Source organism: Solanum lycopersicum, chromosome 4 (genome assembly GCF_036512215.1).
Source record: "Solanum lycopersicum chromosome 4, SLM_r2.1".
Classification (NCBI taxonomy): domain Eukaryota; kingdom Viridiplantae; phylum Streptophyta; class Magnoliopsida; order Solanales; family Solanaceae; genus Solanum; species Solanum lycopersicum.
The window spans coordinates 31,421,461-31,435,907 of NC_090803.1; positions in this window are offsets into that span (position 1 = coordinate 31,421,461).

Genomic DNA, 14,447 nt, shown 5'->3' on the forward strand with positions numbered 1-14,447 from the left:
GGTAGGCTCTTTTAGTGAGTAGAGGTGAAGTGTCTAGACTCATCCCTACTATTTCTAATGAACTCTAGTAATGAAAAGGGGGATTTTGGGGTGAACACTCTTCGTGAGTTGAAATGAAATTTTTAGTAGCAACCTCACTATTCCCAAGAGCTTTTCAAGATAGGTTGGAGGTTGGATACCCTCCATGAGTTGAGATGTCGTATTCAAAAGTAACCTCTAGGGATAAATACTCTTTGATAGTTGAGATGGGGTGCTAAATAGTTATCCCTTAACCTCTAGGCAATGGATATTTAAGACTCCTTGTAGGAGTTATACTTAGCACCGAGAGGATTTGAAGAAGGGGTGGGTACACTTCGTGAGTAGAGATGTTGTATCCAATGTACCTCTTGAGATGAGTGCTCCTCGTTAGTAGTTAATGAGTTACTTAGAAACAATCTTGTTATCCCTAAACTTTGCGCCGACATAGGTATACCTTGGAGATCCATGTAAAGGCTAAGAGTTTGACCCTACCGTAGGCAAGTGGGGTATCCCTCATCTGGTAGGGGTTAATATCGGGATTTCATGTCTAACTGTCATGGTCTATGTCAGTTAAAGCTTGCTCCCACAAATGAATGTTATGAAATAAGTCTTCTTAAGGGTGTACTACTTAGGGTAAGTGGTGAAATGTGACGATATCTATCCATTGCACAAGTAGACATTTAGAGTGAGTCTTGGTGTGTCCTTATATGAAATGTATGAATAGATCATTATATGATGTTAATGAAGTAATGTGACTTTATGTCAAATGTTAAGGGAATATGTTCATATTATATCTTTTATGATGAAAGCTATGTAAATGATAAATGTGATGTGCCTAGTCTAAGGTGATTCCTAAGGAGCACTAAGTCGAAATAGAAATATGGGATGTTACTTTCACATTGCACTAAGTGTAGATTTGAGGTTGTTTTGGAGGATGGTCTTTATGTGAAGTTCCTAAATGCATGTATTTTTCTTCTAATATCTTTTGTAATGAATGTTGACTTGTTAAATGTAATTAATCATGCTTTTCTGGTAGTGTTAAGTATCACTTAGGTGTGTTTTGAAGAGGTTGTATGAGCGGTCTTTTCTTGTCTTACCTAGGTGAGTCTTAAGATAACTTTGGATAGGGAAAAGTCTATATGATAAATGGGTTTACTGTTAAATATGACTTTATGTTGAGAAGTATGGAAGTTATACCTTATATGCTAATGATGATTTATATGATGTTTTGTGACTTGATTCATGAAGATTTTTCTAAAATAGCATGAAAAGTATGCTTTAACTAAAATGCCCTCTTTAACATGTTTTTGCATATGCAATACTTAATACAACGTTTGTACTAACGCCATACTCTTCTATCTTTCTAAAAGTATAGGTTGAAGGTAAGTGAAATGTTCTTAGTAAGCAAAGCTTGGGAAGTTGATTCTCTCAAGATTGGTATGTCCTCATATGTTCGAGGACATAGTCTATGTTTCTTTTAGTTTCTTCTTTTACATATTTTGTTTAAGACTTAGCATGTTTTCTTTCAATATAAAGGGGTCGTAACCCTATGTTATTAAGACGTGTATTAGTTGACTTGTGATGATGAGACTTGTTCCTTAGTTTTTATAAAAGAAGTTTCTTATTAATGTTGTTGTGAAAATTTTTAATTCCTCACTACTTTCATACCTATGTGATGAATAATAGCTAAGAGGCTTGTAGAAGACCTCCATGAGTTCAAGTATGTCGTGTAACTTCTAGGTGGTGCTTACCGGTCGTTACACTTTGGTTGATACATTTTGTTTCTTTAATTTTCATTGCGACTTTGGAGAGATACCACTTGAGATTACACCTTCTTTGCGGTATTGGCGGTGGCAACTCGGAGCATATTCTTATTTTCTATTAAGGTGTGGAATAACTCTTTCTTCAAACTTGGAAAACAATTTATTGAGGATGCTTTTCGCAGCTTGACAGAAGGATACATGGTATGTGTATTTATTTCCAGAGAAGTAGAGAAGTACATAATTTGTATCTTTTGAACTCTGACATATATGTACAAGGAGGATCCTTCCATATTTGTAGATTTTAACTTGGCATGACTTTACTAAAATATTTATCTCTTGATGCGAGAGCAATGAGATTGGAATCCACTTGATTTTGTAGAAGCTAGTTGTCACACTCTAAAAATGAGCTATGTTGAACTAGATCCTAACATGTGTGTCATGATGTTTTAAAGTTCTAAAATTGTTAATAATGGTTTTTATAGGCAGTATATGAAGTTTAGAATTGTTTGGAAGTCAAACATCCAAGAACGTCCAAGACATTCAGAAACTAGTCGAAGTTCAACTAGTGTGTCGTAGTGTTTTGCACTGATGTTTTGGGGGATGGTTTGAGGATTAAATTGAGTACGGATGATTCCTTCGCATATCCTGACATGCAAAGGGTCGAAACTGTCACATCCGGGGAGCACCCCTAGAAGTAAAATGTCGTACTTTACCTCTCGAAGGTCTTATACAAGCCCATAGTTATCATTCATCTCATTATCATAGTTAAATTTAGCGGAAATTTAAACTTTTCATAGCATTTCATATATTAGAAACTTTACCTCATATATATGAAATATCGTAAGTATAAAGTTAGACCTAAGTCTCCTTGCCATCCTAGACACAACATTATACGAGTTGTGCAGGACGGACCGTCGTGAAGACAACGTCCGTCACATGTGTCTGTTGGGACAGGGTGCTAGGGCTTTTGGAACGGACCCTGCGATGGTCCATCGTGGGTTCGATGGTCCGTCGTCGGGGTCTCGTTCTGTGTACCCGTGACAGACTTGGGGGTACCCCATGCTTCCCCGATGAACCCACATCAGACTTGTAGTAAATTTGACCTACATTTGTCTAACCCAACTACCTAGGAAACTAGCAATGCAAAAGCACATATGTCTAGGGTTGTAAACATGGAAATTTCAAACATTTTTAACCTAGGTTAGACAGAATCGTATAAAAGAAACAACATATGACGAAGAACTAAGCTAATACTAACTAATAAACAAAAATGCAAGATAAATGAGTAGAAATTCGAGACACATACCTTAGAAATGGAGAAAACAACTGGACAAGTACTCGGTGGCTAGGCAAACACCCAGAGCAGCAGCTCCAACTAGTAGATTAACACTTTTAGGGCTTTGGAGAATTTTGGGGGAACAATGATCGAGGGGGAGAATATGGAAGTTGAAAAGAGAGGGAAGTGGGAGGAATAATGAATGAATGGGGTGAAATGAAGGGTTGGGGGGTGGTTTAAACGGTCTAATTTTGAAAAAGACTCAACCGGGTCGGGTATGACTCATTAATCACGCGACGGTTCCCCGACAACGGTCCGTCGCAGTTGTGAAGGCCAGTCGCTGGTTCCATCGTGTGTGCCCTAGTTTGAAAATAACAGAAAGACGTACCTGGTACGACGGATGCATACGACGGTCCGTCGCAGGCGCAACGGTCCATCGATGTATCCGTCAGTGACTGCTGCAATGTAGTTTTCTGCAGAATTTCCTCGTGATGTGCCTGCAAATTTAAAAACCCATTAGTAGAAAAATGCTACCAATACTAAAAAGACTATAAGTATAGGGTTGCCTCCCAACAAGCGCCTGATTTAATGTTGCGGCACAACTGAGGACCCTTGATTACTCAGACTTCATCAAGATGGTATGCCTCTATCGCTTCATTCCCCGATGCTTTATGCCCAAAATAGAGTTTTATTCTATCTCTATTCCTCTTAAACCACAGTCCCTCCTTGGCTTTTAACTCAACTGATCCATGAGGGAATACTTGGGTAATCAAGTAAGTGCCAGTCCATTAGGACTAAAGTTTGCCCGGAAGACAAGGCGACCCAGAACTGTCTACAAGCACCAAATCCCCAACCATAAACTCTTGTTTTGCAGTTTTTTGTTCATTCTCCTTCTTCATCTTTTCTTTGTGGGATATGACAGATACCGATTGGAGCTCACCACTCTGCCTCATGGTCCTACAAATGTTGAAGGTCGCTTCTTCATTATTCAACCGAAAATGTCATATGTCCCTTCTCCATATCAACTAAGGCTCTACCTGTAGCAAGGAATGGCCTCCCAAGAATAATAGGCACTTCAAAATCAACCTCACAATCAAGAATAACAAAATCAGTCTGAAAGATGAATGATTCCACTTTTACTAGCACATCATGAAGTATCCCTATAGGCCGTTTCACTGTCCGATCAGCCATCAATAGCCGCATCACATTGGGTTTTGGATCCCCCAAACCCAACTTCTTGTAAATTAAGAGGGCCATGAGATTTATGCTTGCCCCCAGATCACATAATGCTTTCGCAAAATGTAATGACCCAACTGTACAAGGAATAGTGAACGCACCAGGATCTTCTTTCTTTTGTACGAGGGATCTTGTAGCAATAGTACTACAGTGCTGCAGTCTATCATCATCCTTAAAAGTGACCGATCTATTCTTGGTGACCAGATCTTTCATAAATTTGGCATAACCGAGCATTTATTCTAGAGCTTCTACCAAAGGGACATTGATAGAAAACTGCTTCAACATTGTTATGAAGTGCCGATAGTTACCATCCTCGGTCTTTTTGACTAATCTCTGAGGGAAAGGTGGTGGTGTCCTAGGCATGGGAATTACCTTCATAGGTACTTCTGCATCTTTTCCATTACTTTTCTCTGCTTCACCACTACCCTTTTCCTTATTATCATTATCTTCTCAGATTTTCCTCAGTAGATGGCATAGGTGGGTCAATGGTTTGCTTACCACCCCGAGTAGTGATTGCCATACAGTGCGCGTCATTCTTTGGATTTTTGCTAGGAAGAGTGCCCGGTTGCCGTGTGTTCTGCTTAATCGAAATTGCATGTGTATCAACTTTTTGCCCAATACTATCTAAATCACACCTCAAATCTTTAATTTTCTCATCACTAGCATCGAACCTCCTCATCATTTTGTGCAACATATCCTCAACTCGCGCCATACTATCTCCACCATCCCTAGGAGTAACTTCACGATTTTGAGGAGGGACATAGGGCCCATTCTTGTCGTTTCTATTAGAATAGTTACCCCTGTTAAAGTTGTTGTCGCGGTTGTAGTTTCCATCTCGGGCATAATGATCCTCACGATTGTAGTTACCATAGTTCCGATCTTTGTTCCGTTGACCTTGGCGCCAATTATCCTTATTTGAGCCTTGGGCGCTTGGTCGGAAACCCCCCATCTGCTCATTTACTGCATAAGTGTCCTCCGCATAATAGCATTCATCATTAGGGGGTGGTGGTTTAGCCAAGTAGTTGACTGCATTAATCTTTTCTGCACCCCAGTGACATGTTTTAGTAACAACCCAAGCTCGGTTCTCATCTGAGCCATTTCTTCCCGAATCTCATCTATGGCTAGGTTGTAAGTGGACTGCACTGCGAAGGTTTTTCTCCTTGTATCAGACTTCCTAGTACTCCAAGCTTTGTTATTCTGGGAGATTTTCTCTAATTTTTCAGCAATCTCAGCATAAGAGCATTCTCCATAAGATCCACCCGCTATAGTGTCCAAGACCACTTTATTGTTATCATCCTGTCCCCGATAGAAGTATTCCTTCAGTGAATCATCATCTATACGGTGATTTGGAACACTTCTCAAGAATTAGGTGAATCTATCCCAAGAACAACTAACTAACTCTCCTGGTAGTGCCACAAAGTTATTCACTCTGTTTTTGTGGTTTAGTTTCTTGGAGACCGGATAGTAGCGTGCTAAGAAGAAATCCCTTAGTTGGTTCCAAGTGAAGATTGAGTTGTATGGAAGCTCAGTGAACCACATAGCAGCCTCTCCGGTCAGTGAGAGAGGATACACTCTGAGACCTATTACATCTAAATCCAAATCAGGCCTCCCTACACAACTTTTACACACCGCCCTTACCTTAGCTATAAATAAATAACGAACTTGAAAGAGACACTTAACAACTTTGACAGTTGGATTTCAATCAATTAATCAAAGTATTTAGGGTTTATGTATTCCCCACAAGTTCATAACTTGATAATTCTAACTATAACAATTCTTTCCTAGTATCTTGCATGCAAAGTGATAAGTTATGTATTTCTAAATCCTTGGTCCGGCATCTAGAAAATCTCACTCCGCACCTTGGTCCGGCTACGTGTGTTGCTATCCTAACCCTTATCCTTACCTCATATTAAGCATCGTATTCGATATTTGACTAAGTTATTACCTCGTACAATCAATACTAGCCTATTAGATAGTATACACTAAATATATGTTAATAATACTTTTCCTATTATCTACCTCCTTGGTCCGGCAAGTAGCATTAAGGCGAGTTCTAACGTTGGCCATCCGTTAAAAAGACTTCTAAGCGAAAGAATTATTAATACATACAAGACACTATTCTAGAATTGTTATTTTAGTTAGGGTTTATCTCATTATTTGCCTATGGTTCCCACAACCCTAGTTATGGAGTTTAGTTACTCATATCCATAAACACAATACTCAAATATAGTAGATAAGAATTCATGTACTTACTTCAATGAGAAAGAGTAAAATCCAAAAGTTTGCTTGATTAATCTCCAAAAATCACTTGAAAGAATCTCAAAATCTAGCACTAATACACAAACTCTAAGAATATGATGTCTAATCTGTAGAGTCTAACGTAACAGAGTCTAACCTAACAGAGTCTAAGTATCCGGCGTCTAACCTCAAAAACGAGGTTTTTCGAACTATTTATAAAAAATAAAAAAATCTAATTAAACAAGGACTCTGTTTGCTGGAAATCTTCCAAAACGCGGCTGGGTCGACAGACCACAAGACGGATCGTCGTGGTCACGACGGACCGTCATGGAATCCGTCGTCCCATACTTATGCAATTTCTTCTGCTGCGCTCTTCACCACCCTTGACGACAAGTATGACGGACCATCATAGGCACAACGGTCCGTCGAGGGTCTCGTTCCAAAACACTTCAACTCTTGGAATCTGGGTACTGGGATCACTTCTCTAAACTTCATGACGAAACTGTAGGACGGACCGTCATAGACACGATGGACCGTCACAAGCTTCGTAACCCCACACTTAGTCAGACTTCCCCATCTTCATTCAGCAGTTGCACTACGCTGCCACCTAAGGAACGTCACAAGCACGACGGACCATCATAAGCTCCATAGGTGGTCTCTTCTGCATTTCTTCGCTCAAAATCTCCGCATTCAGCTTAGGACAGATTTCCTGCAAAACAAAGAGAAACTTATATAAAAATTAGCACAAAAAGACTTTCGGACACACTAAACTTAAGGAAAAAGTATTAATTATACCGTGAAACGACGGTATAACACACGACCCTTAAAACATAATCATAAATTTAGAATTACAAGACTTTAAACTTAACTTGACATAGGGCATCCTTGAATCTTAAGGATTTCTTTTTGTTTGAGCTTGGGAAAAACATAACAAGCTCTTCACAATTAAATACATCCATTAAGCATCCGTAACCTACACTTGTGTAAAAAGTAGAAAAGAATGGGGTTAGTAGAGGAATGCACTAAGTATGGCAACCAAGCGAAAACATGCATTTAAAAGGGACATTTCTTGAAATTATACTTCATGCCTTTTTGTTAAAAAATCATAAAACCTTTATAAAATAGCATTTATATCATTCGCATATTTCATATAGACATATTCAAAAGCCAAACATCACATAAAATCGCATATAAAATTTAAGCCACTCTTAGAGTAAATTTACAATGAGCTAATTGTCTTGACAGTGAACTTTTTCTCTTTGCAGTGAAATTCTTCTTTTAACTCTTTAACCTTCCAAGTAATCCCTCTAGTGATACTTAGTGCAATGCATCACCTTAAGGACACAAGGAATGAATCATACATCATATATAAGCCATCACCTACCATCATAGAAGTATAGTACAACATAGATACATTGAAGTCAAAACCATAAGAACCTTACAGTAAACTCTTAGTCATCATGCACACATACATATTTTACTTCACTTAGAACCTTATGAGACCTCACTCATAATCTCAATCTAAATCTACTAGTGCAATGTACATGTGAAGCCCCATAACCTCTTACATACTTAGTAGACCTATCATGATTCCACAAGCCTTAACATCCAATTCATACATCAACAAGTAAGTGAAGACAACTTCATTCAAGTCAACAAAACCTTCATCATATAGTCATTAAGACCAACATAGTGCATATAAGGATAAGAACATATCATAGATCCATTAGGACTCATACCATGCACTTCACCACAACAAGTAGATAATTACTACAAAGTCATACATAAGGAACACATACATATACACATGCATTAGAAAACCTTCCTAGGACTTCCCTCAAGAGTCACTTGTGCAATGCATAGGTGAAGTTTCATACCTCCACCTACACTAAGCAACTACCCTTAGGTCATCCTAGTTAGAGTGCTTACTTTACATTCATTGTCCATTTTACTTTGTAAAACTATAGCTTTAACCGACAATAAGACCAAGTATGCCAAACATGGAATTTGGCGTCATCCCTTCACACCAAAAGAGGGTATCTTACTTGCCAAGGGAAGTTATGAGTATCATGCTAGCATAATAGGTGATATCACTTGATAGATACTATGGGGCAACATAGTTATGGACCTTGGAGGCATTATGGAAATATCACTCTAAGACCCTTTTTGGGTCATGAGTTTATCCACCTCATGAGGTTTATGGTGACCTACCTTCCTTAAATGGAAAGGGACACCCCTCACTTCAAGTTCACTTGGTGCTAAGCTAAATTCCCTTTATTAAAAGTCTTTATTACATTACTTTATAAAACATGGGTTTTAAGAGATTTACTCCCCATATGCTTAACTCCTAGGTTATAGATGAGAAGTCCTTTCGTCAACCAATATCATGTGAGAAAACCTTTCACATGGATATAGCATAGGTAAACATCTATCAGGTTTAGGATACTCTTGAGAACATCTTTCAAGAACCCCTTTATTGACTAGATCTTCATACATGTGTGTGTGTACATACTTGTGACCAACCTTTCACATCACACTTTTAGACCACACATGTTCATACTATACTTTGTTCATGCATAAGTGTACAAGTGTAACTATATGAGTCATGCTTTCATATAAACACATTAAGACATTAGGTATAATCATACTTCATCATACCACATACTTCAGATTATAGCATATAAGACATTTTCATAACATACTCATGCATTCATATCTATGTACATAAGAGACCAAACCTAGGAACTATTCTTAAAAGGTACACATGTGCAATGCATCGACAAGGTCCCATACCCTTGCCCATACTAGTACAACTATCAAGTCATCCTAGTTAAGGAAACACATATCATACTTTCATAGATATAAGCTTAACATGCATAGTAGTAGACACTAGGGAATATGAGAACAACCTTTCATTAGACACTATGATCCTATACTACTTGTAAGAATGCATGTAGAGTTAGGGTGTGTGTACATTGGTCAATATGATCACATTATGGATATCAACAACATGCTGAGGCAGCCTCCCTTTTAGGACCACAATGCACAACCAAGCATAGACCACATAACACAATTTAGCATAGGATACAAGCTAACTTCATATTGTACTTTAAGACTCCTAACATTAGCTATTTACACCTTCACATAGGAGTACATGGGTTGGGCTCATTAATACTTAATACTTTATTTATGGCAGTCCATACACATGATATTAACCTAACCATTTACATGCTCATGATAATAGTAACATAACCTAGATTCACAACTAGAGTACAAGCCTAGGCACAAGTTACACATAAGGTGATCATCATAACCACACATTCATATATTCATAAATTCGCTTTCAAGGCCATGGTCAACACATACATAATGATAATAAGGTAAACACTCCCACCATAAGTGGACCATACCACACAACGCCCTACAAGGCTTCATCAACTACAAAAATATAGAAAAGTAGAGAGGGAGAGTCATTTTTACCAATTCATCAACCTTTGATCATCATTGAACAATACACCATTTTCATCATCAATACATTATAAGACAGTAGCTATATATACATAATGCAAGGCATCACATATATATTAGAAGGTAGAAAGTCATAGATCACTTACTAATATTCTTTACATTGATCACCATGATTAACTTTCATAATTTACTTATAAAGAGAACGTAGGGAAGTATCTAAAACACAATAATCAAGACTAAATCATGCTTTGTCTAACCTAGAACTTAGATTACATAATGTACAAATTATTATCAATTCATAGACTAGAAGAACCTAGATCAATTCATGTAAGCCTTTTTTAATTTGATCATCAAGGATTTATAAACACAATTTATCCATAATATTAACTTAAGGCAGTAGCTACAATGATCTTTGCATAATCGAAATTACTGTAACACATAGAGGCATAGGCTAGTCATGTTCAATTCTTCATATATTGATCCACATGGATCCTTCATCATTATTTCATAATCAATGCTTATAAATAATAGTTAACGTAAGAAATTCAACATAATAGAATCACAATTTAATCAACAACAAGCTACGATCACAATGCCTATACAAGGGCTAAATTGAGTTTGGGAAGGAACATGGGTTCATCATGCAATAGGATTGAAACCCACATTAAAATCAATACATTTTGATCAAATTATCATTATTAATCCTTTGAAAATATTTTGAGAAAGAACTCATGGCTAGATTAAAGAAGAAGAAGTTTGATCATGAAATCTGTTTGAAAACTTTGAAATTAACTCTCTAGATGGAAGGATAACTAGAGAAGAAGGATCACATATCTTTATCTAGAATAAAACCTCTAATACTTGATGAATAATCCATGGAAATCCAAGCTCCAAGATGTTCTTGATCTTTACATTCAATGGAGGTTTCTAGAGAGAAATTGTTTTGGAGGGAATGTCTATTTTGAGTGAATTGGATTGGGAATGGGTTGATCACGTTTTTGATCCCTTAAATACACCCAAAAATAACTAAACAAAACTAGTAGGGCAAGGTTAGGACGTGGGGCGAATTTTCCATTCACCCCTTTAATGAAATAGTCGCCAGGCAGCTTTTAACAACTTGCACCAACGACCCCAATCGGCGCCTAGTAGGTACATCAACGGACCGTCTGTGGCGAGCCTAATGTAGGATAAGTGTCCATTGACGAAAACTGCATTGACCTGCAGTTTGCAACAAACGGGGTGTCGTTTGGTTCAGTCGATTGCACTGCCAAGGCCGTGTCTAGACAACCCTTGGGTCCTTCTTGTGGGCCCTTTTACGAAAAGCATAATTAAAACACTTAATTAGAATTTTAAAAATCTTATTGGTACAAGTGAGTTTATATACACCCTAAATCATTTTGTGGGTCTTAGAATATCCCCCACTTGGGAACATTTGTCCTCGAATGACACTTTTAACACTTTAATCTCAACAAAGAATTCAATGAATCATAGAAGATTATAAAAGTAATAAAATCATCAAATAGAAGTTAATGCATCATATTTTACAATAAACTCAACTTCCAACAATTTAGCACTCAATGCAACACAAGCAAGCAAAAACTTTTAATCCACTCACTCTTTAATGCATCAAACACATGGGCACTTCCCATGTTCATAGGAGGAACATCCTTCTCCTAATCATAAATTGGTCATTACATTTCAATTCATTGAGCTCATCATGAAAGGTCACACGTAGGCAAATCTAATAATACTGAAAAGAGAATTAAGCACACATGCTTAAATACACATAGATTTGAGTTAATTAGATCGAAAATGATCTTTATTAGTTAGACCTAGTGTCATGAGGGTCATAGTCAACCATACCATGCTTAGTGGTGTCCGTGGAGGAATGTCCTTATCCTCGACACATTTAAATGTCTCATGAGTTCTCACCCAAACAAATGCACAAAAGTCAACTTTACAGTAATAATGAGAAACTCTCCAGTTTTAAACCAAGACATGCTCATGTTTTATTCCTAGTGAAGTCTAAATGGTAACTTACACCAAGCACTTCATAACAATTAGGAAGACTTTTCACAAAATTTCAATTTCTAACATAACAATATTCTTCACAGTAAGCATCATTTGGTAAGAATAACACAAATCATTGGTACTCACAAGGAAAATAGCTAACATGCCTCTACTTTTTCAAGAGTGAACCTACAATCATGATTCCCAAACCATACAAGTCACATAATTTTCAAGAGACTAAACATATTTCATTTTAAAGAGGCTCATTTTATCATTATAAGGCTAAATATCAAAAGTGACTTCAAACATGATTCTTACCTCATCTCATGAATTTAAATGCACAACTAGCATGTCATGATGCAAAATCAATATGAGAAACCATGAAATTAATAAAAAATTTCCTTTCAAGTACTTTAGTGTAAGACCCCCAAAATGAGATAGGGTGTCTAGAGACTAACATGTTAGTATTAAGATTATAATTTCCTAATAAGACTTATAATATGGTTTAGATGCAGTATGTAAAGTTTGAGGTTATTTGGAAGCCAAACGTCAAGGGATGATCAAGACGTTCGATGACTAGTCACCTATATGCCTTATGTGTCCATGCGTGTTTAAATATTGTATGACATGAGATTATGAAGTATTAAAATGAGTTATAATGATTTTTATAGGCATCATATGTATTTTCATGAAATTTTGGAGGTCAAATGTCAAAGAACGTCCAAGATGTTCGAAAGTTAGCCCTTAAGGCGCTCAATGTAAGTCTTGAGGGGGCCTAGCATGTTTGGACGTGTTATGTGTATTTGTTTTGTGTGAAAATATTGTGGGATGTCTAAAACTTGTTAAGGTTTGTATTTACATTGGAAATTTCTGGGTACAATTTCTAATGGGCCCCACAAAAGGGCCCACAAGAAGGACCCAAGGCTGGTCGAGACACTGCCTTGGCAATGTCAATTGACGAGCCAAACGATGGACAATTGATTGACCAAAGGACCGTTGGTGAGATCTCAATGATGGAAACATATCCTAAGCAGGTCTCAACCCAAAAACAGGCCAAGTTCCTATTGACAAAAGCCAAAGGACAACCAATTGATGGTCATCCGTCGATGGTGGCCTGCAACACTACCTTGCGACTGTTTTATTTTAAGGGGTTCAGGAAATTCACCCCACGTCTATAAACTGACTCTTTTTTATTAATTTACCTATATTTTTGTGTATATAAGGGATAAAACACGTGAACAACCCATTCCCAATCCACTCTACACGAAATATAACTTTCCCTAAAAAATATTCTCTCTAGAACCTCCATTGTTGTTGAATCTCAAGAACAACTTGGAGAATGGGTTCCTATGGTTTATTCACCAAGTTTTAGAGGTTTTCAAGTAGATAAAGGCATGGTGATCCTTCATCTCTGAGTAACCTTTCACTTGGAGAGTTCTTCTCAATGTTTTCAAAGGAAGTTTCATGATCAAAGTTCTTTTTCTTCAATCTATCCATGGGTTATTTATATAAATGTAATAAATGGTTAAATCATGAAAAATAGATGTTAATTTATATGTTTTAATGTTATTTTAATCCAATTGCATAATGAACTCATGTTCCTTCCCTAAATCGATATAGTTCTTGTATGGGCTTTGTGATCTTGAGTTGTTATCGATTGAATTGTGATTCTATTACGTTTAAGTGGTTATATCTACTGTTATTTACAAGAACTGATTATTAATTGATGATTAAGGATCTATGAGGATCAATGTATGAATAATGAGTATGAATAGCCTATGTTTCTATGTGTAATAGTGATTTCGATCATACAATTGTGTAAGATTTCAATAATGCAAAGCATCATTGTAGATACTGCCTTAAGTTGATATTATGGATGAATTGTGGATATAAATCCTTGATGATCAAATTAAAGAAAGACTTGCATGAACTAATCTAGGTTCTTCTAGTTTATGGATTAACAACGTTATGTACATGATGAAATTTAAGTTCTAGGTTTGATGATGCATGACTTAGACGTGATTTATATGACTTTAAACTACTTCTCTAGATTGTAATTATTGGTATATTATGAATGTTAGCCATGGTAATGAGAGTAAAGCATGTTAGTTGATGATCTAAGACTCTCTACTTTCTAGTACATATGAGATGCCTTGTATTATGTTATAGTATGATCTTTTAGCGATTTGTACATGGCTTCTTCTATGATTAAAGTAAGTTTAGCTATTCTTGTACTTTTCTATATTAATATAGTTGATGAAGCCTTGTATGACATTTTGTGATATGGTCCACATATGGTGGAGGTGTTTGCTTTATTGTCAATCTATATATGTGATGATTATGACCTTGAAGGCGAAATTGATAAATATATGAATATGGGGTTATGATGATCACACTATGTGAAGCTTATGCCTACTTTTCTATTGTAGTTTTGATTT